We start from the raw sequence: 27,619 nt of genomic DNA on the forward strand, positions 1-27,619 counted from the left end.
AGATAGGCAGGGGTTCTAATCTCAATACTGGCAAGTAAGTGACTGTGTGTTTGGGTTGGGAATCATATCCTGTGTGGGTTACACCTTTCTGAGCTCTGTACCACCCTGTATACTTCCCATCACCCTACTTTACAAGGCCTGCTGATGTCATTCACCTTAGAAATACCTTGGGACAAAGTGAAATCATATAAGCTATGTGCCGCTTCTGATAACTGCGTAACACTATAGTAGAAATAACTAAGACAGGTGTGGGTTCTAACCTTAATACTGGCAACAGCTCTGTGTGTGTGTGTGTGTGTGTGTGTGTGTGTGTGTGTGTGTGTGTGTGTGTGTGTGTGTGTGTGTGCTTGGGTTTTGAATCATATCCTGTGTGGGTTATACCATTTTGAGTTGTGCACCAACCTGTACACTTCCCATCACCCTACTTTACAAGACCTGCTGATGTCATTCACCTTAGAAGTACCTTGGGACAAGGTGAAATCATATAAGCTATGTGGCGCTTCTGATAACTGCGTAACACTATACTAGAAATAACTAAGATAGGTAGGGTTTCTAATCTCAATACTGACAACTGAATGTTTCGGTTAAGAATCATATCCTGTGTGGGTTATACAATTTTGATGTGTGTACCATCCATGCATGTTTACCACCTCCCAATGGCATTACTTTATATAGCATGTTAATGGCATCTGCCTTACATGCAGCATGTTAAACCATTGGACAGGCCATACCAGTCATCTGTATAGATGTCTATGGAATATCCAGATGTTTGCAACCTATATTTGGTCTGTGTCCTCTAACAATGGCCATGTATGTGATATAGTTGCCAAATAGGTCACAATTAGTGTAGTGACACACATGCCAGCATCAGATATCGTACCTGACTGAAACATCATGCTGATACAATGTCTGTTACCCTATCACTTGTGCAGGCTTGTAGAAGCAATAGATGACTCCAGTTGCTATTTCTGATGGGTTATCTCACCATCCATGAAGGCATTCACAACATTACATGTTGTAAGAGGTAGTGGGTTATGTCCCACGCATATAATCTATGTGGGGCATGTCATGTGTATGTAGCACTATAGTACATTAAAACAGATATGTAGGTTTACTAATCTGTCTATTGCCAACTGTGTTTGTGTTACTGGATGTGCACATCCCCTGTGTCAGTCTCTACTGTGTGTATGCAAAGGATATACCATTTTGTCTCCCTGTTCCATGCTGTGAACTCAGGAATACATACCACAAACCGGTCATACACAGTACCATGCATGCCCTCACCAACTGCCTCAGGGTTGAGTGTATGGGAAATAAATGGCAGGGGTAAACGGTGCTGACAGGTGAAAATGTTGTGATCAGTCTAATGGCTAAGCTTGTGAGGAACCTACTGACAGTACTCCAGTAACCTGTTCCATATGTATGAGCCTGTGGTACTACACAACACTGAGATGACATGTCTGAAGGCTACCTGTCTGTGACAAGGGGTATGTTTGCAAGGTCACACTGTCTGACAACAGTATCCATCACACACTGTTGCATGCATTCACACCTGGTAAATGTACATATAAAGCTGCACCTTGGATATGAAATGGTCAGTGTATTTCCACTCTGCCATTCTCCATGTTGGTAATGTCTGCAGAGCCACAACCTGCAGACACACAGACACCTGGAACACAAACAGAATACAGCATGTCAGACTACATTCAGTCAGTGGTACTAACAGCAATAATGCATCATGGCTAATAAGGTACATACACTTTTATGTGCACTGATAACAAATGCAAGCAGACAACATCTTACACAGTATTACATAGCTACACTGTACTGTATTCACCCTGTGCATCAGACCCATATTAGCATGTCCCTGCATCGATGGTATTGATGACAGGGATGTGGCACAGGTATCATTATATGCACAGGGTGTGGTGTGGGCTTGCCAGAGGCCTAGGCTGGGCCATACAGTTGATATCATGTGTGTGTGCTTGGAGGGGTATCCTATAGATGGGCTGTGTAAAGGTGCTGTGTGTGTCTAGAGGTGAACTGGCTGTGATACAGATATGTGTGTGTGTGTGTGTGTGTGTGTGTGTGTGTGTGTGTGTGTGTGTGTGTGTGTGTGTGTGTGTGTGTGTGTGTGTGTGTGTATGTGTGTGCATGCACACAATCACGCCATGTGACTGCCCTACACAGGGGTATGTTGGACAGCTGTAGCCCATACATGGCAGAGTGTCCAGTTCACTTTCTCTGGCCATGGACATGTGAACTTGTCCTACCAAGGGTCTCATTGGCACCACCAGGCCCAAGGCCAGATGCAGTGCTTCTTCCTGATGATGACTACTGTCTGCTGGATTTGTGTCCCTGACAGGACCAGCCAAGACCACATGCCCATGACCTGATCCGTTGTGATGTGGACAGCAACCTCCCTTTGGTAGTGCTGTTGTAACTGCTACTATGGGAGTGTGAAGGTGCATGGCCCCATAGACTCTCAGCTGATGTTGGTGCTGACCTACATCCACATGGTTGATGCCCATCTCCCACCACATGCTCTAGCACAGACATGCCACTGTCGAGGATTGCCAAGGTTTCACCCCACCACCTATTCATGACCTCAGTATTTTGCCATGTGACCTCAACAAGGTCATGTATGTTGCCACATAAATCAGGAAGAGTTGCATCTAACACCCTGAGTATTTGTCTGGTATTGAGTTCACTACATGTCTGTGCATCCATGACATCCCAAAACATGTGTCTGTTGACACCTGCTGTGGCACTTGCAACAGCGGCTTGATGAGCAGCAGTCCTTCTGTGAGCATCCCTGTCCATCTGCCTGTGTGGGACCTTGCCTGCACTCTGGCTATGGTGAGTGTTTGCACTCACAACTGCCAAAGTCACCACACTACTCTGTTCCATGCCACCACATACCAACTGTCCATTGTCTGTGGCATCTGCAGACAGGGCATTGTGACTGTATGCGGGGACATTGTGGATGACTTTGGGATACCAACCAATGGCACAGATTCAGCCCCAGACAACCTTAACTGTGCCTGACTATGACCATCATCATTGTCAGAGTCTGCATTGACACGGACATCAGATTCTGAGCAGGAGGGACCGTGACCACAATGACCACCTGTGGGGAGAAGACAACATATGTAAATTAATGCCTGCACTATACCGTTTGCTGCTACACACACACACACACACACACACACACACACACACACACACACACACACACACACACACACGCACACACACAGGTGAGGTGACAGATAGGCATTACACAGACTTCATAATAGCCAACTTTTGACATTCACAACACAGTCAGACCACTACATACACACCCTGGACAGACCCTCAACGTCATGCAGTGTGGCCCTTTCCACTTAATGTTACTACTTATATACACTTCTATGATACGTCAGTAGTGTTAGTAGGTGATGGCCCTTCATTTAGCACACACTGCACTAGTGTATACATTATTGCTGTTCACCTGTATAGCACATTGGCAACTCCTACAAAACATACCTCTCAACTGTGCAGAGTGTCGCTGAATATCTACATGTGTGGCTCATATTTCTGGTCTGTTCATCATAAATCCTGTGTTTGACACATTACTGGGGTGATATGAGGACTGGTGTCACTAATTAATGACATATTTTTAGTTTCAAATTTCAAAACTTGCAGTACATGTATGTTACAACAGGACCAGTTACACTTTCAACCTTCTAATCTTACAGTGGATATTATAAGTGAAGACACCCCCTCCCCACCAAAAGAGCAAATATCTATCCCAGCAGAGTGCTGCCCCCCTGACATCTCAGATCCCTAGGTAAGATCCGCCCTCTCCAAAGCAAAAAACACAGCATCAATGGGACCAGACGGTGTCCCGGGCTGCATCCTACGTGAACTCCAAGATGAGCTGAACCCAAACATAAAGCTACTGTTCAATCTCAGCCTTACTACAGGACATGTACACAAAGAGTGGCATACAGCAACAGTGGCCCCTCTCCACAAAGGTGGTGCCTCAACGGATCCTGGAAACTATCGCCCCATAAGCCTGACTAGCTTGGTCTGCAAAGCTATGGAAAGGATCATCATGGAACTCATAAATAAAGATATTGGGGACCTGCAGACACTGGATCCTACCCAGTTCGGCTTTGTTAAGGGCAGATCCTGCCTCTTAAACCTGGTTGATTTCCTTGAAACAGTCACCAAGGCCATTGATGAGGGGAAGGTGGTCCACACAGCCTACCTGGACCTCACAAAAGCCTTCAATACAATACCCCACTCGGGCATCATAGATAAGCTATCCAGCTTAAATATAAACCCCTATGTCACTAGATGGGTTGCAAACTGGCTCAAGGACAGAACCCACATGGTTAGAATTGCTGGAGCCATGTCAGACTCCAAGCCAGTTACAAGTGGCGTCCCACAAGGCTCAGTCCTGGGACCTCTCTTGTTCGGTATATATTTCTCAGAGGTACAAGCCAACATGGAAGGACTGTGGCTGACCAAGTTCACAGATGACTGCAAACTGGGCACCATAATCAACTCTCCAGCTGACACAAGAATCCTCCAAAAGGGTCTCATAGAAACAGACAACTGGTGCCAGAGCCATGGCCTCAAGCTAAACGCCAAAAAGTGTATAGTCATCCCCTTTGGCAAAAACAAAGTGCCCACAAATTACCACATAGGTGGTAATCCATTAAGTATGGAAGAAGTAATTAGGGACCTGGAGACCCAAGTTGATAGGAATCTCTCATTTGACAACCACGTGGCCAAAGTGGTTAGAAAAACATTCTATATAGCCCACCTAATCATGAAGGGATTCACATCTAGATCAGGGGAGGTCATTATGCCTCTTTACTCATCCCTCATCAGGCCCATAATTGAGTACAATGCCCCTTTTGGAATGTACCTTACCAGACACCTGCAGCAACTAGAAAGACCCCAAAAGTACCTCACCAAGAGGATCAATGGGCTCAGACAGATGCCATATCCTGCCCGGTTAAAGAAACTCCAGCTCTACTCGGTTGCATACCACCTGCTTAGAGGCGATCTGTGCCTGATGTATAAAGCCATGTCCAACCCGGAACTAATGGACATGCTGCACCTCAGAAAATCCAAATCCCATTGAGTAATTAGCTAGAGGGACTTGAACCTCAGCACAGAAATAAATAGGACATGCTGGAGGGACAGATTCATAACCCAGATGCTCCCTTCACTCTGGAATAAGATCCCAGTCCAGGTTAGGCAGAGTCTCTCATTGACTCTCTTCAAGAGGAATCTTGATGAGTGGATGGGAGATCATAGGTTTACCCCGGGTGTCACTTCTGTGTCACTGTTAGACAGAAGCACAGTAAACTAACCTCGAAAAAGGGCATAGTAAAATTCTTCTAAATGGGTGGCGAAAGTCAAACACACTCTGGCTAGACTTACAAATGCCCTAGGGCAGATAGCCTAGTATGAACCTATGAACCTATGAACATACCCACCAGCTGTAGCTAGCAGGTACAACTGGTGCAGGGCAACCACACATATTCAAAAATTAAACAAAAATACAGCCAGCACCTGAGGACTCTGTAGATAACATATATATATTTATTGCATCTTCCAATTCCACATACAGACTGGTTTTGGCAAAAAGACTTCTTCAGTGTAACTTTTTAATTTCAAAGCTGCTTTTTATAGTATCAGAAACAGCAGTTATGACATCACTTCCCTGATTGTGTCATTACAAAATCCAAATGCAAAATCAAACACAATACAAAAACTATGAATGTGGCTATATATGCAAATCATATACATGTCAATTATAGATATCAGTATAATAAATAAACTAAACATTATACTAGATTGTTTATAAGTAGATTTACTTCATTACTTGTCATTGAGCCCCGGATGAAATAAAGCTCCCAGTTTAATAATCCATTTCCTTTCCTTATTGGTAAGTATGGAATGCCGACATTGTTTACATAATCTATTGCCCTTGACCCTATCTATAATAACAAACATAAAACTAGCTGTTTTGTGTGATTGACAATGTCTGTATAGTGCATTAGTTAGCTTTTTATTTATAATTTCACTAAGATGTTCAGAAATACGACTTTTCAGTTGTCTGGAAGTTTGCCCCACACAAAAAGCATAACATTGACACATAACCAAATACACTACCCAGTCAGAACTACAATTGCCAAAAAAAATGAATATCAAATAATTGACCAGTTTTCCTACTGCTCAAAACCGTAGTTTTAAGCATATATCTACAAAAACTGCAATGTCCACAGGGGTGAGAGCCCACCAACTTATCCCCCATAATAGTAAGTTGGTTAGAATGAGAATGTTTATAAAGGGTCCTTTTATAATGGGAAAAATGGGAATTCAAAGTTTTGCCTCTCCTAAAGGAAAATAAACATCTATCCAACAAAATGGGACTCAATTCTTCATTAGCTTTAAGGATATTCCAATGTTTATTAACTGTATTTTGCAACAAATCAATATTGTTACTAAATCTGCTAACCAGCCTCATGGTCTGTGATTCACCCTCCTTTTCCTTTTTCTTATACTCTAATAGATCCAATCTATTACAATTAGTAGCCCATTCACTGGCTCAATGTACATCTGGTGCCCTATAACCCCTCATTAGAAATCTCTCTGTAAGATCCTGCTTGGCCTCCAAATAATCACTGTCTGCAGAACATATTCTTCTCATTCTTAAAAATTGAGATTTTGGGATATTGTTGATTGTATGTCTGGAGTAAAGACTAGATGCATATAATAGGTTGTTATATTGTAGGTACTTTCTGTAAACTAATCTGCTCAGTGTATCATCTGGTTGTCGTAGAATTTTGACATCCAGAAAATTGATCTCCTTGATCTCATAAGTAGCAGTAAATTCAGTGTCCCACTGGTTTCCATTAATATAGTCCAGAAACTCCAAAAGATAATCAACAACCCCACGCCATACAAGCCAACAACCATCTAAAAAACACCTCCATATGTCTATTTCAGTAAGGAAAATGTTTTGCATTTCATCATAAATGATTTAGATTATCTAAACAAGGTTGGGATTCCATACTTACCCGTAAGGAAAGGAAATGGATTATTAAACTGGGAGCTTTATTTCATCTGGGGCTCAATGACAAGTTATGAAGTAAATCTACTTATAAATAATCTAGTATAATGTTTAGTTTATTTATTATACTGATATTTATAATTTACATGTATATGATTTACATATATAGCCACATTCATAGTTTTTGTATTGTGTTTGATTTTGCATTTGGATTTTGTAATGAAACAATCAGGGAAGTGATGTCATAATTGCTGTTTCTGATACTATAAAAAGCAGCTTTGAAATTAAAAAGTTACACTGAAGAAGGCTTTTTGCCAAAACCAGTCTGTATGTGGAATTGGAAGATGCAATAAATAAATATATATATATATATATATATATATATATATATATATATATATATATATATATATATATATATGTTATCTACGGAGTCCTCAGGTGCTGGCTGTATTTTTGTTTAACCCCTGTTAACGTGCCAGGTTTTTCTGATGTATAACATGAGACAACAGAAATCATGTGATAACATTTCCCACCTTTAATGTGACCTATAACCTATGCAATCCAATTGAAGAACAAACACATTGGTTAGGGATAACATAGAAGTTGAAATAGATACAATAGGCTGGTTGCATGGCTGTGCACACCCTTAAACTAATATTTTGTTAAAGCACCTTTTGTTTTCATAATGGCAGTCAGTCCTCTTGGGAAGGTATGTATCAGCATGGCACAACTCAACTTAGCAATATTTGTACACTCTCCCTTGCAGAAGACCTCCAACTCTGTCAGATTGTGAGGGCATCTCTTCTGCACAGGCCTCTTCAGGGCACCCAACAGATTTTCTATTGGATGTAGGTGTGGACTGTGGCTGGGCCATTCCAAAACATTGATTGCCTTCTGATGAAGGCATTCTTATTTTGATATTGATGTATGGTTTGCGTCATTGTCATGTGGAAAGGTGTAATCCTCTCCATCCACAAATGTCTAGCAGATGCATGAAGCTTTGGGGCCAAAAGGGACTAGTATTTGGAACTGTTCCTAATCCCCTCCACCTTGGCTAAAGGCCCACTTCCAACTTGTGAACAGCAACCCTAAAGCAGGACACTGCCATCACCATGTTTCACCATGGGAATGGTGTTCTTTTGGTGATGCACAGTGTGATCATTGTGCCAAACAAACCTTTTGATATTGTGGCCAAAAAGTGAAACCTTGTTTTCATTACACCATAACACATTTCCCCGCCAACTTTTGGGAGACCTGATTTATTTTTCTTGAGAAATTTGCCAGACCTGGATGTTGTTCTGTGTGAGAAAAGGCTTCCACCTTCCAACCCTACCCCATAGCCAGACATGTGGGCAATACAGGAGATTGTTGTCAGAGATTCCTGTAACTCCTGTAGTGTTGCTGTAGGTCTCCTGGCAGCCTCCCTGACCAGTTTGGGTCTTGCATTTTCCACACATTTGGAGGGATGTTCAGTTATTTGCAATATCACTGTTGCCCCATATTTTCACCACCATTTGATGATTGTCTTCACTGTGTTCTATGGTATATGCAATGCTGTGGAAATGTGTGTGTACCCTTCTCTGGGCTGATACCATTCACAAATGAGATCTCTTAGCTGCTTCATAAGCTGTATGCAAACTATGGCTGTTGTTGTAGCAGTCAACTGAGTAAATGTTAGGATAATCCTGGTAGGACAGCTGACCATTATTTGCTGTTAATTGAAGAGTCTCTGTAATTGATGGCAGGTGTGTACCCAAGAAGACGTAATACTGTAATTATATCGAAAGCTACTTCAACACGGTATTAGCTTCAGCCTGTGCACACATATGCTTCTAGCTTTTTGTACATTTTTTATCTGTCATAATTGTTCCCCTAACAGATTTGTTTGTTTTACAATTGAATTGTACAGGGTATAGGTAACATGAAAGGTTGGAAGGATTTGGAAATGTTTTATTGTGCTCTCATTTTTCTATATGACAAATACATGGCATTCTAACAGGTGTGTACACTATTTATATGCACTGTAAAACACTAGTTTATCAAATATGTACCTAGTTTTGGGCCTTTGTCCCCCCATTTTGTCAGTCGTTGTCCAGATTTCTTGCAATGATAGGTTGTTAGGTATGCTACAGATATCTGACATCTCCAGTAAATAGGCCCCTGTTATGACCACTGTGATACAATGTAGTTAACCCCACCTCAAGTGAACATGCAGATATTGCATATTGGCTGAGAGTTGACAGTTGTGTGCATGGTCACATGCATGACCTTAACATGCCTGGTGTACTGGTGAGCCACAACAGGAAAATCCCATACTCACCGGCTTCAGGCTGCTGTCCCACATCCAAACCAGAGGTACCTATGTAGTCATGGAGGAGAGGTATTTTATTTATTTATTTATATAAGTCTGATGACCGGGAAAGTCCACTGGGCCATAAAGAGCCCATTTTCAGTGGAGGCCCGGGGAGGAAAGCTCTAAATATTGCAATTACATATTACATGTTACAAAAGAATAACAAAGATTTGTACAGAACAATTAAAACATTTACAGAAATATAATACATTATGTAATAAGATTTTAGTGAGTTAACATTTAAACAGAAGGTTACTAGCCCTTTTGGAGGTTGGGCAAACTGAACATTTGCAGAAAAAGACATTTTTGTCAAATAAGCTTTTTGTAAGAAACATTAAACAAGTAGATACTAACCCTTTGCAGGTTAGGTGGACCATTTTGCATGGAGAGAGTACAAGAAAATTGGATTATGGAAAGTATAGTACATTAGATAGCACAGAGAAAATCAGTCCCTGGTAGTATTGTCAGCAGACTCACATTTGGCATTGGTACAAGATGAATGCTACTTTTCTGCACAGATACAGAACAAGCTCTGATAGTACACAATTTGCTGTCCTTTACCATAGATGTGCACTTGTGTGCATTACTAACCTCCAACCACAAATGCAGTTTGAACTGACATATGCATCTAGCTACTCTATAGAAGACAGAATGACTGTTACATGATTAAATTGATATGCACTGTGGCCTTACCTGGACGCTCCTCGCCTGTTGCCTGGGTGCCACCCACCTCCACAACATGTGTTTCTTGTGTTAGCTGTTGTGTGGGGGCTGCCCCAAGGTTGGTAAGGAGCTTCTCTGTTGCTGTAAGTGGGGCCTGTGTGCCTGGACCTCACCTGTAGCAGCACAGTCCCTGGCCACAGCAGCAGCCCTTTGCCAGGCATGGCATATCAGGTCAGTTGCCCATTGCCTGACCTGATCATATGTATGGCCATGGTGGCCCAAGGTGTTAACACTGTGGACAAGGTCATCCCACAGGGCAGTCCGCTCCCACGGATTTTGTTGGCTACGGCCGAACAGCACCATATGGTGTAGGATTATGGCATTGGTAATGACTGCATTCTCATCTGCAGCATATGCTGGCTGATGCTGCATGCCATCTGGAAGACATAAACAGGGAAACACATCACAGTACCTCAGACATTGCCCAGAATTATTTACAAAGCCAGCACATCAATATTGCCTATCATTAGCCACTACTTGCAACCACATCATACCTCTGTCACCTATCAGCACAGTATGGACCAGCATTGCACTTCTGGTCCTGATGCATCATGTTCCCCCCAATGAGGGGAAGTACATTGCATAAACCACCATTCATCATTCACATTTGTGTACAGGGATGACAGTGGCCATCTTCCTTGCAGATGAAATGTCAATGGTGCTCAGGCTTTGCTTGCATACAGTGTGTAATGGAGATGGAAGTTTATGTCTGAGTTCATGTAGGATGCAGACAGGAATGTCATCAGTTCACATGGAGACTTGCTTTTTTTTACTTTGATTAGGCAGTATACACCTGCTCCCTGATGATGAGGGGAGGGGTGCGGGTGCTGTGCATATCCACCTATACTGATGGTGAGTCAAGGGGGGTGATGTTTGCCCTAAACCTGTCTGCAGCAGGTTGGCTATAGCTATCATGTGTGTGTATGTGGTGTGATTGACCACCATTACAGGGTGGGTTGGGTTGTGGCCTCTGAGATTGCAGACATATGTGAAGACGGCCTTGTGATTGCCCTTGGTGGATGTGTCCAATTTGTACTTATAGTTAGCCTTAAAGTAATCCACCTTTGACCTTATATACTCATTCAGACAAAGGTTGATTGGCTGCCAAGTTGGTGTTGGCTCCTGCTTTGCCTTGTACAGCTAATATAGCAACCAGTTATGTGGTTTGTGTAATGCTGCTGTCCACCAAAGGGGATTACTGTACCTTGGTGGAGGCAGGTTTTACAAGTAAGGTATTGCTGAGTCCATACAGCTATGTAGGTGGTCGTATAGCTGTTTGTAGTAAGCATGGACACAAGGTCATAACACAGTTGGACACCTCTCCAATTTCAACCTGATAATCATGCTTATTCCAGTACCCATGTCTGTGTCAGGGCAATGCAACAGCCAGTAGCTGTGGAATTCTAACTCTGTTAGATGCACAGAAACTAAGACTACACACGTGTACAACATGTACAGCTTATTTACCTGACATTTTCCATCCCATGTCTGTTGTTATGAGGCAGCCAGGTACACCTACTCATACATACATACATCTGCCCAGGTAATACCTGATATACATTTCTGTTCTATGTCAGTATGGCACACTGTATTTACACTCTTGCTGCTCAGTCATTCCTCTCAACCTGTTAGAGCAGGACATCTGGAGGGTACCACACATACATGGGAGGCGATGGGCCAAAATTACTGACACTTTCTTAATATTGCTGTAACACACTGAAGTCATTTGATAGCACAGTAGCCTTTGTATTCACAGACATACCCTGGAGGGTGTCCAACACTCATATGGCAGGAAGAGAGGAGAAAGGTTAGGAGTGTGGTAGTGAGGGTAGGAACTTTTAATGTAGGCAGTATGACTGGAATGGGGACAGAGATAGCTGATATGATGGACAGAAGGAAGGTTGATATATTGTGTGTGTAAGAGACCAGATGGAGGGGTGGGTAAGACTAGGTGTATAAGAGGTGGGTCCAAATTATTCTATCATGGTGTGGATGGCAGAAGAAATTATGTAAGGGTTATTCTGAAGGAACAGTATGCCAAGAGTGTTTTGTAGGTGAAAAGAGTGTTTGACAGAGTGATGTTTATGAAGCTGGAAATTGACAGTGCAATGATGAATGTTGTTAGTGCATATGCTCCGCAAGTTGGGTGTGCAATGGATGAGACAGAACAAGTTTGGAGTGAGTTGGATGAAGTGGCCATGACTGTACCCAAGGGTGAGATAGTGGTGATTGGAGCAGATTTCAATGGGCATGTTGGTAAAGGGAACAGAGGGGATGCAGAAGTGATGGGGAGGTATGGTGTTAAGCAAATGAATGCAGAAGATGAGATGGTAGTGGATTTTGCAAAAAGGATGGACAAGGCAGTGGTAAATATGCATTTTAACAAGACAGAAAAGCATAGGGTGACATACAAGAATGGAAGGAGATGCACACAGGTGGATTATATCCTATGCAGGAGGGCCAGTTTGAAGGAGATTGGAGACTGTAAAGTAGTGACAGGGGAAAGTGTAGTTAGGCACCATAGAATGTTACTCTGTAGGATGATGTTGGTGATCAAGAATAGGAGGAGGAGTGTGAGGGCAGCACCAAGGATTAAATAGTGGAAACTGAAAAAGGATGATTGTGAGGTTGAGTTCAGGGAAGAGTTAAGACAGACACTGGGTGGCAGTGAAGAGTTACCGAATATATGTGTAACTACAGCAGAGCTAGAAATGGAGACGACTAGAAAGGTGCTTGGTGTGACATCTGGACAGAGAAAGGAGAACAAGGAAACCTGGTGGTGGAATGAGGAAGTACAGGAGAGTATACAAAGAAAGAGGTTGGTGAAGAAGAAGTGGGATTGTCAGGGAGATGAAGAAAGTAGACAGAAGTATAAGGAGATGAGGTACATGGCAAAAAGAGAGGTGGAAAAGGCTAAGGATGAGGTGTATGAAGAGTTGTATGAATGGTTGGACACTAAGGATGGAGAAAAGGACCTGTACCAATTGGCTAGATAGAGGGACTGAGCTGGGAAAGATGTACAGCAGGTAAGGGTGATAAAAGATAATGAGTGGAACGTACTCACAAGCAAGAGAGTGTGTTGAGCAGATGGAAAGACTACTTTGAGGGGCTGATGAATGAAGAGAATGAGAGAGAAGGTTGGATGATGTGGGTATGGTGAATCAGGAAGTGCAATGGATTACCAAGGAGGAAGTAAGGATAGCTATGAAGAGAATAAAGAATGGAAAGGCTGTTGGTCCAGATGACATACCTGATGAAGCATGGAGGTGTTTAGGATGGAGTTTCTAACCAGATTGTTTAATGAAATCTTGGAAAGTGAGAGGCTGCATGAGAAGTGGAGAAAAAATGTCTGGGTACTGATTATAAGAAGAAGGGTGATGTGCAGAGCTGTAGTAACTACAGAGGGATAACACTGATCAGTGAAAGCATGAAGTTATGGGAAAGAGTAGTGGAAGCCAGGTTAAGAAGGGAGGTGATGATTAGTATCAGCAGTATGGCTTCAAGCCAGGAAAGAGCACTACAGATGTGATGTTTGCTCTGAGACTGTTGACGAAGAAGTACAGAGAAGGTCAGAAGGAGTTGCATTGTGTCTTTGTGGACTTAGAGGAAGCATATGACAGGGTGCCTAGAGAGGAGTTGTGGTATTATATGAGGAAGTCAGGAGTGGAAGAGAAATATGTAGGAGTGCTACAGGATATGTACAAGGGTAGTGTGACAGCAGTGAGTTCTGTGGTGGGAGTGATGAATGCGTTTAAGGTGGAGGTGGGATTACATCAGGGATCAGCTATGAGCCCTGCCTTATTTGCAGTGGTGATGAACAGGTTGACAGACAAGATCAGACAGGAGTCCCCGTTGACTGTGATGTTTGCAGATGACATTGTGATCTGTAGTGAGAGTAGGGAACAGGTTGAGAAGACCCTAGAGAGGTGGAGATATACTCTAGAGAGGGGAGGAATGAAGGTCAGCAGGACTAAGACAGAATATATGTGTGTGAATGGGAGGGAGGCTAGAGGAATGGTCAGGATGCAAATGTGGATGAGTACATTACATCCAAGTGACACCTCCAGGTGCATCTGCAATTAACTCCTACTGAAGCCTGTTGGTGTCAAATATTCATTGTTCATATTTGCATTTATATTTCCAAAACAATGCTATGTACAAGGTTTTACAAGATTTCATCTTAAAGCTTACACAATGGAAATCTCAACTGCATTAATATTTAACCTATGTCTAGTGTAGGTAAATAGATATCAACTGTTGTTTTTAATGGTATTATTTTATATAGATATAATTTTTACATTTTTCTAAATATTTCAACAACCAAGTATCTCAGACAGAACTTCTTAGTGGCTTATAAAAGCTGTCAGCTAGATGAATAAAATGCTGCTGACAGTATGTGTATAACTTGAGTGGTTGCTGAGATATTCTAAGTTGTTTACAAAATATTACAAATGTAATAGTTACTGTGTTTACTGTGACTTATAAAATTTGGTTTAAGACCTAGAACCTAACGAATTCTACCCACTATAAAACAGTTTGTGCTGAAAGTTTGACATTTATACTTCTTTCATAACCCCTATGGTTCCAAAGATATGAACATTTGTTTGAAATGTGAGGACATAATTTGATTCTGTCAAAAGGCTTAGGCTTCACCCATTGGAAGTTACAGTGCAAACTTCCTGAGCCCCATTGGAGTGAATGAGTTAAATACATGGGTTCAATAGTTCAGAGTAATGACAAGTGTGGGGGAGAGGTGAAGAAGAGAGTACAGACAGGATGCAGAAGGTGGGAAAGAGTGTCAGGAGTGATTTGTGACAGACAATTACCATTAAGAGTGAAAGGGAAGGTCTACAAGAGGGTGGTGAGACCATCTATGTTATATGGGTTGGAGACAGTGGCATTGAGAAAAAGGTAGGAGTCAGAGCTGGACGTGGCAGAGTTACAGATGTTAAGATTTGCACTGGGTGTAATGAGGGTGGACAGGATTAGGAATATGTATATTAGAGGGTCAGCCCAGGTTGGACGGCTTGGAGACAAAGCCAGGAAGGTGAGATTATGTTGGTTTGGACATGTGCTGAGGAGGGATGCTGAGTATATTGGTAAAATGATGATAAGGATGAAGCTCCCAGATAACAGGAAAAGAGAAAAGCCTAAGATAAGATTTCTGGATGTTGTGAGAGGACATGCAGGTGGTTGGTATGACAGAGCAAGATGCAGAGGACAGGAAGAAATGGAGACAGATGATCTGCTGTGGCAACCCCCAACAGGGACAGCCAAAAGTAAGAGAAGGAGATGTTGTAATGTCGGTCTTAACAGATTTGCCAATTATTTGCCAGACATAACACAACTCTATGAGTAAATGACTACAAATATGAGGCACACATATGGTCAGTGTGCATAACACTGGACAGCTGAATGGCATGAGCAGTTCAACACACACGTCTGCAACAGTAGTTTACTATGCAAATACCCTGTATAGGTCTCTCACATTTCTGAGACAAATGTATATCACAGTTGTACTCACAAGTGGCATACAGATATCTATGACATTCCAGTAGCTGGCCTATCAGTGTCACAGTCAGTATTGCTCAACACACACTCCAGTAGTAGTCATATGTGAGCTATCCTTTCCTGGGGTGACTCAGGGACCTGCGCTTTGATCTATGTCATTGCAGACAAACCCAGATGCTATAGCCATAGGTTCTGATCAGCAATTTATCAGTACAGCAAGTCTTATTGAGACATTTTCTTGAACTTCCTATTTCCCATTATGACATACCCCCTACTGCATTCCATTACATGCTTACTTGTTTGTCATACATTTTTTTTCCAAGTATAGTTGGTTTGATCCCGATTTGTGCTGGTTTGTAGATTTGCTTGTTTGTCTGTCTGTCTATATGTCCTCTCTCTCTTTCTCCAAGATGTAGGGTATACATCTGTTTTACACTGGCAGCAGCTTGCCTTTTGTAGGTAATGCTCATGAGCAGCTGATGGCCTGTGCACCAATTAGTGTCCCCCATTTGCTAATTGCATGCAGAATAGCTGTGTTGTTATTCTTATAGCCAATGGCATGGCAGCATACTCCTATAATTGAGTACTTCATGTGGGGTTGACCCTTTTCCTTGCCTGTGAGGAGGACTTCATGGACGTGTGTGAACAACAGCATCACAGAGGGTAGTTGGAAATACGTCTTACATCAAAAACTGTGGAGAGAGCCCAATAAAATGGGGGAGTAAATTCCATACATAGGGACAGAATGTAAGTATTGCTGTTATACAGTTGGATTAATGCTAGTTTAACAGGGTTTGTGTGGACATGGCTTCTCTGTGTTATTTTAAGTCTGACAGTGTATTGTGGTTGACATAACTCTCAACTGTAGGGCTATCTGCAGAATGGCCAGAGTTTGGACTCTTATGTTTGGTGTGCTTCTCACTCATTTTTTGTCTTTGGCAAATCAGTAGCATACTCTGGGGATTGCAGTCAGTAAATGGTAACATCCATTTGTGTTTTTGACTTCATATCCCCCAGAAAAGATATGTTACAACAAACCCTGTTACACCAGCAATTTTCTCAGTTTATAACAGCAATATTTCAAATATGCCCCTGTTTTTGGGCCTCTGTCCCCCATGTATGTCAGGCTTTGTCCAGATGTCATTCAGTAAGAGGTTGATAGTTATGGTATATCATTATTTAGTATCTTCATTCCTGTTATCATCCCAGTGATTTATCAGAATGCCAGACGTGTTATGTGGAAGAGGCCTTATATAAGAGGACAAAGCCTGGACATTCTGTGGGACTCTGTACAGTTGAGAGGTCTGTGTATTTCTTGCGATTGTTGATAGACTGTCAGGATTGTGTAGCAGTGTAGTGTGTAAATGTTATTTGGCCTGTGTAGGGAGGGGGGGTAGATGTAAGTGTTATGGCTCCTTTTATATCTGACTGTGCATGCTGTTCCAGTTTCTGGTGGTCTATTAACTATATATGTTTGTAGGGGCAGACTGAGACATGTCTCGTAGCATGGTTAGGAGTCATACTAAACTGAATTGGGCCAGTATATGTAAGGGTAGTGTGTGAGTGGTAAACATCATGATGTTTTTGTTCACACAGTCCTTATACTCTACTGTTCATTTACTGGTATGTCACTGTGACTGTGGTGAAACTGGTTGTGGGTATGCACTTTCACAATGGTGCCTGTTTTTTAGTGCTGTTACATCCCTGTAGTGCCTGATATATTTGCAAATACATGTGTAATTCCCCATAGCGGATTTGGGCTAGTGTTGTGGCAGTCTGACTGTAGTTTGGACGGTGCTTGCGACATGCTTAGCTGCTGAGTGTAGTTTCCCTAATGTGATGTTATGTCCACATATTTGTAGGATGTACTGTTGCCTGGCCCCCCATAAGTGTTGTGTATTTCTGACACATCAGTGGGATGATGTGAGGATTTAAGTCATTAACTAGTGAGAAGTAACTGAGTGTTGGACTTGCACTATTTCACTCAATATATGTTAGAACAAACAGGAGGGTGTTACTGCAGCAACTGTGTCAGCTTATCTACTTTAGTATTTCAGATATGTCCCTATTTTCATGGCTTTCTCCACCCATTTTGTCAAGCTTGGTCCAGATTCATTGCACTAAGGGGTTCTGAGCATACCTCTTGACTGGCAGGATTGTTTCAGAATGTCCAAGTTTATTGCTCATATTTAGAGTCTGTTCCACAGATTCATTATTTTTATTTCACTGGTAAGTCACCGTGATGATCTGAGGATTTCTGTCAGTAAATGATGACATACATTTCAGTTTCAAAATTCACATCCTTCAGAACATGTATGCTGACACAAACCCTGTTTACTCTAGCAACATTCTACATTTATAAGAGCAATATTTAAAATACGACCCTAGCTTTGGCCCATTGCCCCCCATTTTAACAGCCTTTGGCCAGATTTCTTGCACTAACAGGTTGAGAGGTATGATTCTGAGGTATGACTCCACTGCATGTTATGAGTATATATATATATATATATATATATATATATATATATATATATAGTTCCACTTCATAATCTCGAAATACTGAAATCTTGAATTTCAGTTTTTCGAAACTATAAAGCTGAACCATTCATAATCCCAAAACCCACAATCACAACTCACACAATCACGAACATACATACACCACATAACACACACACCATTCTACCCACAGCACACAAACCACACAACTCTACACTACATGTAATGTCGAGATTTCAGCAATTCGAGATTATGAAGTGAAACCATATAAATATATATATATATATATATATATAATATATATATATATATATATATATATATATATATATATATATATATATATATATATATATATATATATATATATATATATATATATAGTTTCACTTCACAACATTGAAAGCTCATAACGTCTAATTGCAAAACAGCGAGAACAAATGATCAAAAATTCAAAACATCTAAAACTCATAACATCGAATTTCACAACATAGAAAATGTATAAAATTGATTAGTGTATCATCAAACATGTAAATGTTATAGTTTATTCTTTTAATCTGTATATAGTGTTTATTATACCACTCTGTACGTGTGTTTAGGCCATACTGGAAGTGATTTAGACATTTTGTGTACATTCTTTATGCTGATCGCAATACAGTGGGGTTAGGAAATAAAATTTTTCCCAAAGTAGTGCGATCTCAGGGTTGATATATTTAATGTACGGGGGTGCAGGGGGGCTTACCCCCTGCAGAAATGTAGTAAAAAGTGTGTGGGATGTTATTTATATTTGCTTTGTAGTTTTCGATGTTGTGAGATTCGATGTTATGAGTTTTAGATGTTTTGAATTTTCGATCATTTGGTCTCGCTGTTTGCAAATAAGATGTTATGAGCTTTCAACTTTATGAAGTGGAACCATATATATTTTCTTTCTTTAAATATATATATATATATATATATATATATATATATATATATATATATATATATATATATATATTTTATATGTATGCATTTTATATGTATCTCTCTATTTATAGTACGTATTTTTTTCCATATATATATGCATCTCCATAGATATATACGTGTATATGTATATATAGAAAACCTGACTGATTCTACAGAATCTTTTTCCTACTGTTGAATGACTCTACTGCATGATATGTTTGAAAAAGCATCAGCAATCCTTACAGCTCAAATGATGTAGTGGTATGTTGCTCTGACTATGGTGCCCAGGGCCTGGGTCTGACACTTGGCAGCACTAATTATTATTTTGCTAGGCAGAACAGTGGCTTATGGGGATAGAGTGATTAAAGCAGTTTAAAGCAGCTTTAAGCCAGTTTGTATATGTTTGCATGACACTAAGTGATGCTAACATATGGTTAACTGTACAGATGCTTAATTTGTGTGGCTTTATTTCGCATCGTGCAAACTCACTTACTCCCACTTAAACCTGCACTCATTTCTTTAAAAGAAAAGGGGTGATAGGAAAGTGGGGAAAAAGGGGCATGCAGAGGGAAAACTATATGAAAGATAGCTACGGATGTGTAGGACGGGTGTAGGGAAGGTCCATAGTTGTCCATTTCTTATACAGCAACAGCTGTGCATTTGGATAGAATTTGGAGGTGAATTTGAACACTCAAACCCCAGAGAGAGGGGTGAGGACAACAGAAATGTGTTGTCAAGCCAGTTGGACCGAATTACATGTGTCCTGTGGACACGTGTGCGAAATGGGCAGCTATGTATGGGGTGATATTTTTTGGGGGAGCAGACGCCCTTTTCTTTTTTTAAGGTGAGAGTGGGATGTTGGGGAAGGATTGTAGGTATGTCTGGGTAGGAAAACAGATAAGACAGACAAGACAGCAGATAGGGGCAGTATATGACACATGAGGGGGGTAAACACATTTGACAGGGAAGATGGTTGGGAACCTAAAGCCCATGGGCCCCCATATGGTTACAGTAGGACTGAAATTCCCACCCATGGGCAGACATTACTGCACCTTCTCGGTCCCAAAGTTGGCTGTGCTGGGGGCAGGACAGGAGGGGTGGCCTGCCCCTTGAGGTGCACCAGGTGACCCTCAATCTGCTGCAGCTGCTCTACGAACTCAGATTGAAGGGTGCTGCGCACCAAACCCCTGACCTGACTGCGAGTGACAGCCTCCTGTTCCCTGAGATGATTCCACCCAAAAGTGGTGCAGGACCAGCAGATGGGGGAGATCTGGGTTGTGTCCCAGATGTCCTGGGGCCCAGTGCCATGGCCAGATGAGGCAGGACAGGCAATACACTGGGATCTGGCTTCCCAAATGTACTATGATGTTGATGTTTTACAAAATATAGTGGTTAGTCATGAACAACACATTTCAATATTAGTTATAACAGAATGATTGGGTGTTCCAATTAACCCCATAAAACATTTTTGAAACAGTTGCATAGCAAACAGAACACATGCATAAATGGAGCAATAGTAGGCATTGTAACAGCATGCCAGTAACATAGATGGCAACAGGCCACCAGCAATTGCATTTGAAACATATTAACAATAATATAACACAAGTCCCAACATTAGGGTTGGAGCACAACATACCCATAGTATATTAGTAATAATTATTGATGCAGATGAAGGGTGGGGGAGAGACAGAAAATCCATTAATAACTGTTTATGCTTCTATTTTCCACAACAGTACTGCTCAATACTCTATGGGTCTGCCCTCACTTTACATCTACCTATGCCCATAGCTTCTGCAGTACAAACATACCTATTAAACTGTCAGACTGGAATGGTATGAGGCAAACTGTAACAACTCTGGGTACATGACTAGAGGGGACTCATAAATGTCAGGGTTACATTTCTGGCACAGGAGGGATACCCTGAACTGCTGTTATGAGTGTGCTACTGGCATACATCAATTGGTTTCCTATCTGTGTCCAGGATTATTTGCAGCAGTGACCACTAGCTGTGACATTGTGACACTTGAGAGACATGTAATGGGAACATACCTCTCAACCTCTTAGAGCATGACATCTGGACTAAGCCATACATAAGTGTGGGACAAAGACCCATAAATATGGACGATATTTAGATATTGCTCTTACAAACTTAGAAAGTTGATAAAATAACAGGTTTTGCATTTGCGTGGCTTTTCTGGTGGATAGGACACCTGACACTCATATGTCTAGTATTATTTTCTAACTTCAGTCTATAATGGTTTGCCACTGATTTGCCATGACACTACTACTTTATGTAAAATTTACTAAAAATCTGAGACAAATATCTGAGCATTCAGTGAATATCTGTACATTTGAGAGGTATGATTCAGGAACAATGCACATTGTATGTGCCTTCCCTGCTGTCATTTGCAGGCATGTGGTGGGACAATTGAACAGTTGTACACAGTTTATTAGTATACCCTTCATGCAGCTACTGGCAACATTTACTTTCCTAAAAATCTGTGGGGAAAATATCCGTTAACACTACCTGACTGTTTTCAAATTTATTCCTGATTCCTTGTGTGTAGATATACACACATCTTAGTACCACTCCCTGGATTTGAACCATGTCTGGGTGTGCGAAATTAACAACTAAGCTATTTCTCGTCACACTGAGCTACTAGGGAACTGCCGTTTTTTGCTTCACTGGTTTCTGCCTAATAGTCTCATGGTTAGACAGTCTGAACTTGTAATCCAGTGATGCATGAATGACAGATAGTTATTGTACTGTGCATTACTCCTTTGGATTACTATAACATAGAAAGCAAAGGTTAACACAAGGCAATGCTGTATGGAACACACATTGATACTTTACACATTACTATTCAGGGTGCAGAGCTTAGTGCAGTATCATCATCATCTTCTTTTGGCTGTTTCTGTTAGGGGTCGCCACAGCAGATCACCTGTTTCCATTTCTTCCTGCCCTCTACATCTTGCTCTGTCACACCAACCACCTGCGTTTCCGCTCTCACCACATCCATAAACCTTATCTTAGGCCTTCCTCTTTTCCTGCTACCTGGTAGCTTCATCCTTAGCATCTTTTTCCCAATATACTCAGCATCCCTCCTCAGCACATGTCCAAACCAATGTAATCTTGCCTCTCTGGCTTTGTCTCCAAACCTTCCAACCTGGGCTGACCCTCTAATATACTTATTCCTAATCCTGTCCACCCTCGTCACACCAAGTGCAAATCTTAACATCTTTAATTCTGCCACATCCAGCTCAGACTCCTGTCTTTTTGTCAATGCCACTGTCTGCAACTCATATAACATAGCTGGTCTCACTACCCTCTTGTAGACCTTCCCTTTCACTCTTATAGGTACTCGTCTGTCACAAATCACTCCTGACACTCTTCTCCACCCACTCTATCTTGTCTGTACTCTCTTCTTCACCTCTCTTCCACACTCACCGTTACTCTGCACTATTGACCCCAAGTATTTAAATGCATCCACCTTCACCACCTCTACTCCTTGCATCCTCACCATTCCTCTATCCTCCCTCTCATTCACACACATATATTCTGTCTTAGTAATGCTGACCTTCATTCCTCTTCTCTCTAGAGCATATCTCCATCTCTCCAGGGTCTCCTCCACCTGTTCCCTACTCTCACTACAGATCACAATGTCATCTGCAAACATCATAGTCCATGGGGACTCCTGTCTGATCTCGTCTGTCAACCTGTCCATCACCATTGCAAATAAGAGTGCAGTATATATTTCACATTTAATTTATATCTCGTTTTACAACTACACCATCTACAGTTTCGGCTAACAGCTTGTTCACAGATGAACCTCAGTTATTGTATGCTGTCACAGCCATATTTGCTGTGAAGAACCTGTACACATTTTATATATGTCTACAACAACATACCAGAATAAACGCAACAGTTTTTAAGGGTCTTTATTGTACTTCAATATTCATCAGTCATACTTTTTTATTTATTCAGTTCATACAGTAACAGTATAATTTCTAGCAGCAAGCAATTTACTCCTTCTTAGCTATTTTAACAATATACTGCAAAATAGATTTCTACTCACCAGCTTGTCGGTGCAGCCTCAGCAGTCTGTCAGCATGGGCTTCCATGTTCACAGCCCTCTCTGTTGCAGCTGTAGGGGAAAGAAACATGCATTATGCATATCTGTCTATCACATTCCCAGGCTAGTATTTGCTACAAGCTACTTGATAATGATAATTACATGCTACTGTAGCATTCTGGTGCCATCCATCTTGGCTCCACTGGTCCAAGAGTGCCCCCTTCCTATGCTTTAAGTTATCATAATGGTGACGTATCAGCTCACCAGTTCAGGGAATGCCAGCAGCACTGGTGAGGTCACATGTGAGATGGTCCCAGGCCTCTGCTTTGTATTGGGAGCCCTGGTACTGGCCCTGTAGAAGTCTTTCCTCATGTTTTTTTTACTAGAAGTCCAGCCATGATCCTGGACTCCTGAATGCTTCAGCATTGTGCCTGAAAGTGCACTCCCTCTCCTACACCAGCCATTGTCTCTGCACAGATGAACTATAAGAGATTATGGCTGTATTCCTGCCTGTGCCTTTTAAATAGTGCCATATTCCCACTGTTTGCTGTCATTGGACCATTTTGAAAAGGTTAAGCTCCACTAAGCAGTGTGCAAACTCGCTAAGCCAGTTTTAACACTGCTTAAAGAAGTTATTGAGCACTGTTTAACAGTGCCCAAATCAGCTTAGCTGACCTACCTGCTGCTTAGCATTCATGTCTTGGCAATGGTTACACTTTCTAAGCATAGCTTAGCATTGCTAACCATTGCTCACTTTTAATTTTTCAAATATATCAGAATACTGACTTCATTTATTAAGTATATATGATTTACTTTACATGATATCCCTCTATGTGCTTTCCTTACATTGACAAGGGGTGTGACTATACTGTATGGGACACTTGTGTATACATGCATGGTTTCACATGTTATATGCACTCACACTTAAATTCTACTCCAGCTACACTACCCTGGTTTACAAAAAACTGTTACTACATAATTTAAGTTTAAAAAATGTTAACACTGTTTTCCCATATAAAAATCACTTCCTCTCTTGGTAGTCGAACCATGAACACCAGCATGTAAAGCTGGGACTCTAACCACTTTACTAGCATAGCTTAGGAATGTCAGCTGTATATTTGTATTTATCTCCTATAGGTTGTTTAAGCTATGGTAAGCAGAGGGTCATAACATGCACACCCGCTTAGCTGTGCTTACACATTCCTTAGCCTAGAAAAAATATATAATATTATTATGTTATATAGTGAGTATTGTGGTGTTTTGACAAGTCATTGAGGACTACAGTTGGGAAATAATGGCATACATTTGGCTTTCAGGCTTCTATCCTTCAGAGATTCATGCTAATGCATGTCCTATTTTCTATCAACTTTCTAGGTTTGTGAGGGCAATATTAAAGTGGTGTCACTATTTTTAGTGTTTTGTCCCCCATTATTTGTGCCTTTGTCCACATGGACTGCTGTCAGGGAATATTGGCATACATTTGACTTTCAGACTTCTATCCTTCAGAAATTCATGCTAATGCATGGCCTGTTTTCTATCAACTTTCTAGGTTTGTGAGGGCAATATGTAAGATGTGACCCTTTTCAGGGCTTTATCCCAAATTATTTGTGCCTTTGTACACATTTCCTGCTTTAGCAGGTTGCACGGTGTCGTATGGCACTTTTACAATGCAAGGGGTGTGTCACAGAACCTGTCATACACCCCCTGCATTGCTTTTCTGCTGCCATATGTATTTCAGTGTTTGCAGACACTTAAATACTGGCATAATATTAGAAACATTCTCTAATATTATGCCTGATCATGGTTAGAAAGTGCTGTATGGCACTTTCTGAGAGCAGAGAGCATTTTCAATGTCCATGCACTGCTTGAACACGCCCCCTGCACTCGTTCACTGTTCATATCCATGTAGGTTAAACAGCAGCACACCTTCATGAATATGCAACCCACGCTGCTGTGCTACACGGACATGATCCACTCTGTGCAGGAATAACACTATTCCTGCATGGAGTTCATTGAATTCCAGGGTGAGTCTACTATTCTTGTGGCAATAGTAAGACAGCCTGGTTTGTCTGAATTGGTAAACACACAGGAAGGCTTAAAGTGAGATCATTTCATTAGTCAGAGGGCCATACTTCTCAAATGTTCAGATTCTCACAGAATGTCAAGATTTTTGCTTCATATTTTTGGTCTGTCTGTCACAAAATTGTGTTTCTCTGTCAAATCACTAGTGAATCATTAAGGACTGAAAATAATGGCTGATGTTTAAGTTTCAGACTTCATAGCCTTTAGAAAATTCATTGTAATGCAAAGCCTGTTAGTCTATCAACTTTCTATGTTTGCAAGAGCAATATTTAAAAACTGTCCTTATTTGGTGGCATTTGTCCCCCCATTATTTGTGGCTTTCTCCAGATTTATTGCTCTAAGATTTTGAGAGGTATTCAGAGGGCTTTTAGGGAATTATTATGGTGTTTGGTGTTAATCTGCAATTGAGAGCAATTTTTGCTGTGCTTTTACATTAAGAAGTTCCATGATCATCCATCTTGTGGCAGACAAGACTTCTCTAGTAGTGCTTGTGACTAATAATGTGCTCTCTAGATTCTATAACCTAGATAGGTAGAAGGCTCAATATTCAGCATGGAAAACATGTTTATAACTTTGTCTGTGTAATTCTTGGTGCTGTATTCACGTCCTGTGAGGAGAATACATTTAAATTAGGGTGTGGAGATTGATATAATGGCTAAGGTGTTTATCTATCAGAGATAAGGTACAGCATTTGATTCTCACTTTTGAGAAATATGGCTAGGCTTAAAAAGGCTCCTGCAGTCATTAGCCTATTAATCACCCATGAGCCTAAGAAGTTTTTTTACCTGGTCTTTCTGAGTTGGGAAGAAGTCTTGGGGACTTAAAATGTAATTTTTTATTGGCCAGAGTTCAAAGAAGTTAGGTTTCACCTTTTTTCTGTCTCCTATAAATTAGACACATTTTCACAGAGCTGTTCTCCATGCATACCTCTCAACTTCTCAGTGCAAGAAATCTGGACAAAGCCAAAAATAACTGGGGGGCAAAGGTCCAAAAATAGAGACAGTTTTAAGTATTGTTCCTATAAACTTCGAAAGTTGCTAGAATGGAAGGTTTTACATTATTATGTATTTTCTGAAGGATATGAAGTCTGAGAATCAAAATGTTTGCCATTATTTAGTATTATTTTAGGACTTCAATCTTTTATGGTTTACCAGAAAACAACAAATTTTATGAGGAACAGAAAAAAAAAATATGAGGCAAAAATCTGGACATGCTGTGAAAATCTGGACAGTTGAGAGGTATGCCCCTGTGCAGTGGCCGTTATCATAACTCTGTACAGCAGTAAACCTATAAAGCTAGCACTTAGGGGTTTAACCTATAACTCAGAAAGGATCTGCATGGAACTAAGCTTGATGCAGCTAGTTAACATATCAAACATCACTACTATAAGATCATACCACTCTCTAATATCTAGCCTTAACTCTAGACATCACTCAAGTGACCCCTGTAAAACCAAGTCCCTAAACCATTATATCTAACCCTAATACAGGTTCTGATAACATGGATTAGTAATTTCCTAATGTCTCTGTGGTCAGCTTGGTAGATATGAGCACACTGAGACAATGTAGCAATTGTCTAATGTAGTCAGACAACTTTTCAATCCTTAAATAAACTAACACAGCATAAGAGAAATGTACATACATAACTTCCTTGGAGGCAAAAATCTAACAAACTAACAATGTTGTCAAGAACACACACACTACATCTTTCACAAGTGCCACTCATCATATACCTAGAGATTCTTATGCTGAGGCACTTAAAAGAAACCTTTCCAAACCTCAACAATCTCCTAAGCTGTCAGATTGCAACACCTGTCCTCAGCAATCACTAAAGCACAAACCAAAAGCAAAACCTAATACCACATAAATTCCTACACCAAATAATCCCCCAAGAATAAAGCCCATAAGGCAAGCAAGCACTTTACCTAGTACTTTTGTCATAGAGGATTATATTGTATGACACACAGCTGCCTGTCTCACCATGCTGGAGAAGTAGAAGATGACAGTTAGTTGCCTGTCTGCAGCAATAGCATGTGCACACTCAAGTCACTTCATCACACTTACCAATATGATTCTATCATAGTCCATGTGGGTGTAAATGACCTGAGATGTACCTCACTGAACTATATGAAAAGGGACATTATGGATCGCTCTCTGAAAATGTGTAACAGACAGGTATGTACTTTGCATTGAGAAGTATTCTACCTTCACCAAGGACGAAAACTCTGTATGAACCGAAAATGATTTATTTAAATAATTGGCATAATTCCTGCTGTCACATCTGGGGATTCCAATATTTATCAGCATGGGAGGGCATAATTAACAGGCTACGTTGCTTTGCCAAGAATGGTCTGCA

This window comes from Protopterus annectens, chromosome 5.part0, assembly GCF_019279795.1.
Source record: "Protopterus annectens isolate FY-2018-M chromosome 5.part0, PAN1.0, whole genome shotgun sequence".
Taxonomy (NCBI): domain Eukaryota; kingdom Metazoa; phylum Chordata; order Ceratodontiformes; family Protopteridae; genus Protopterus; species Protopterus annectens.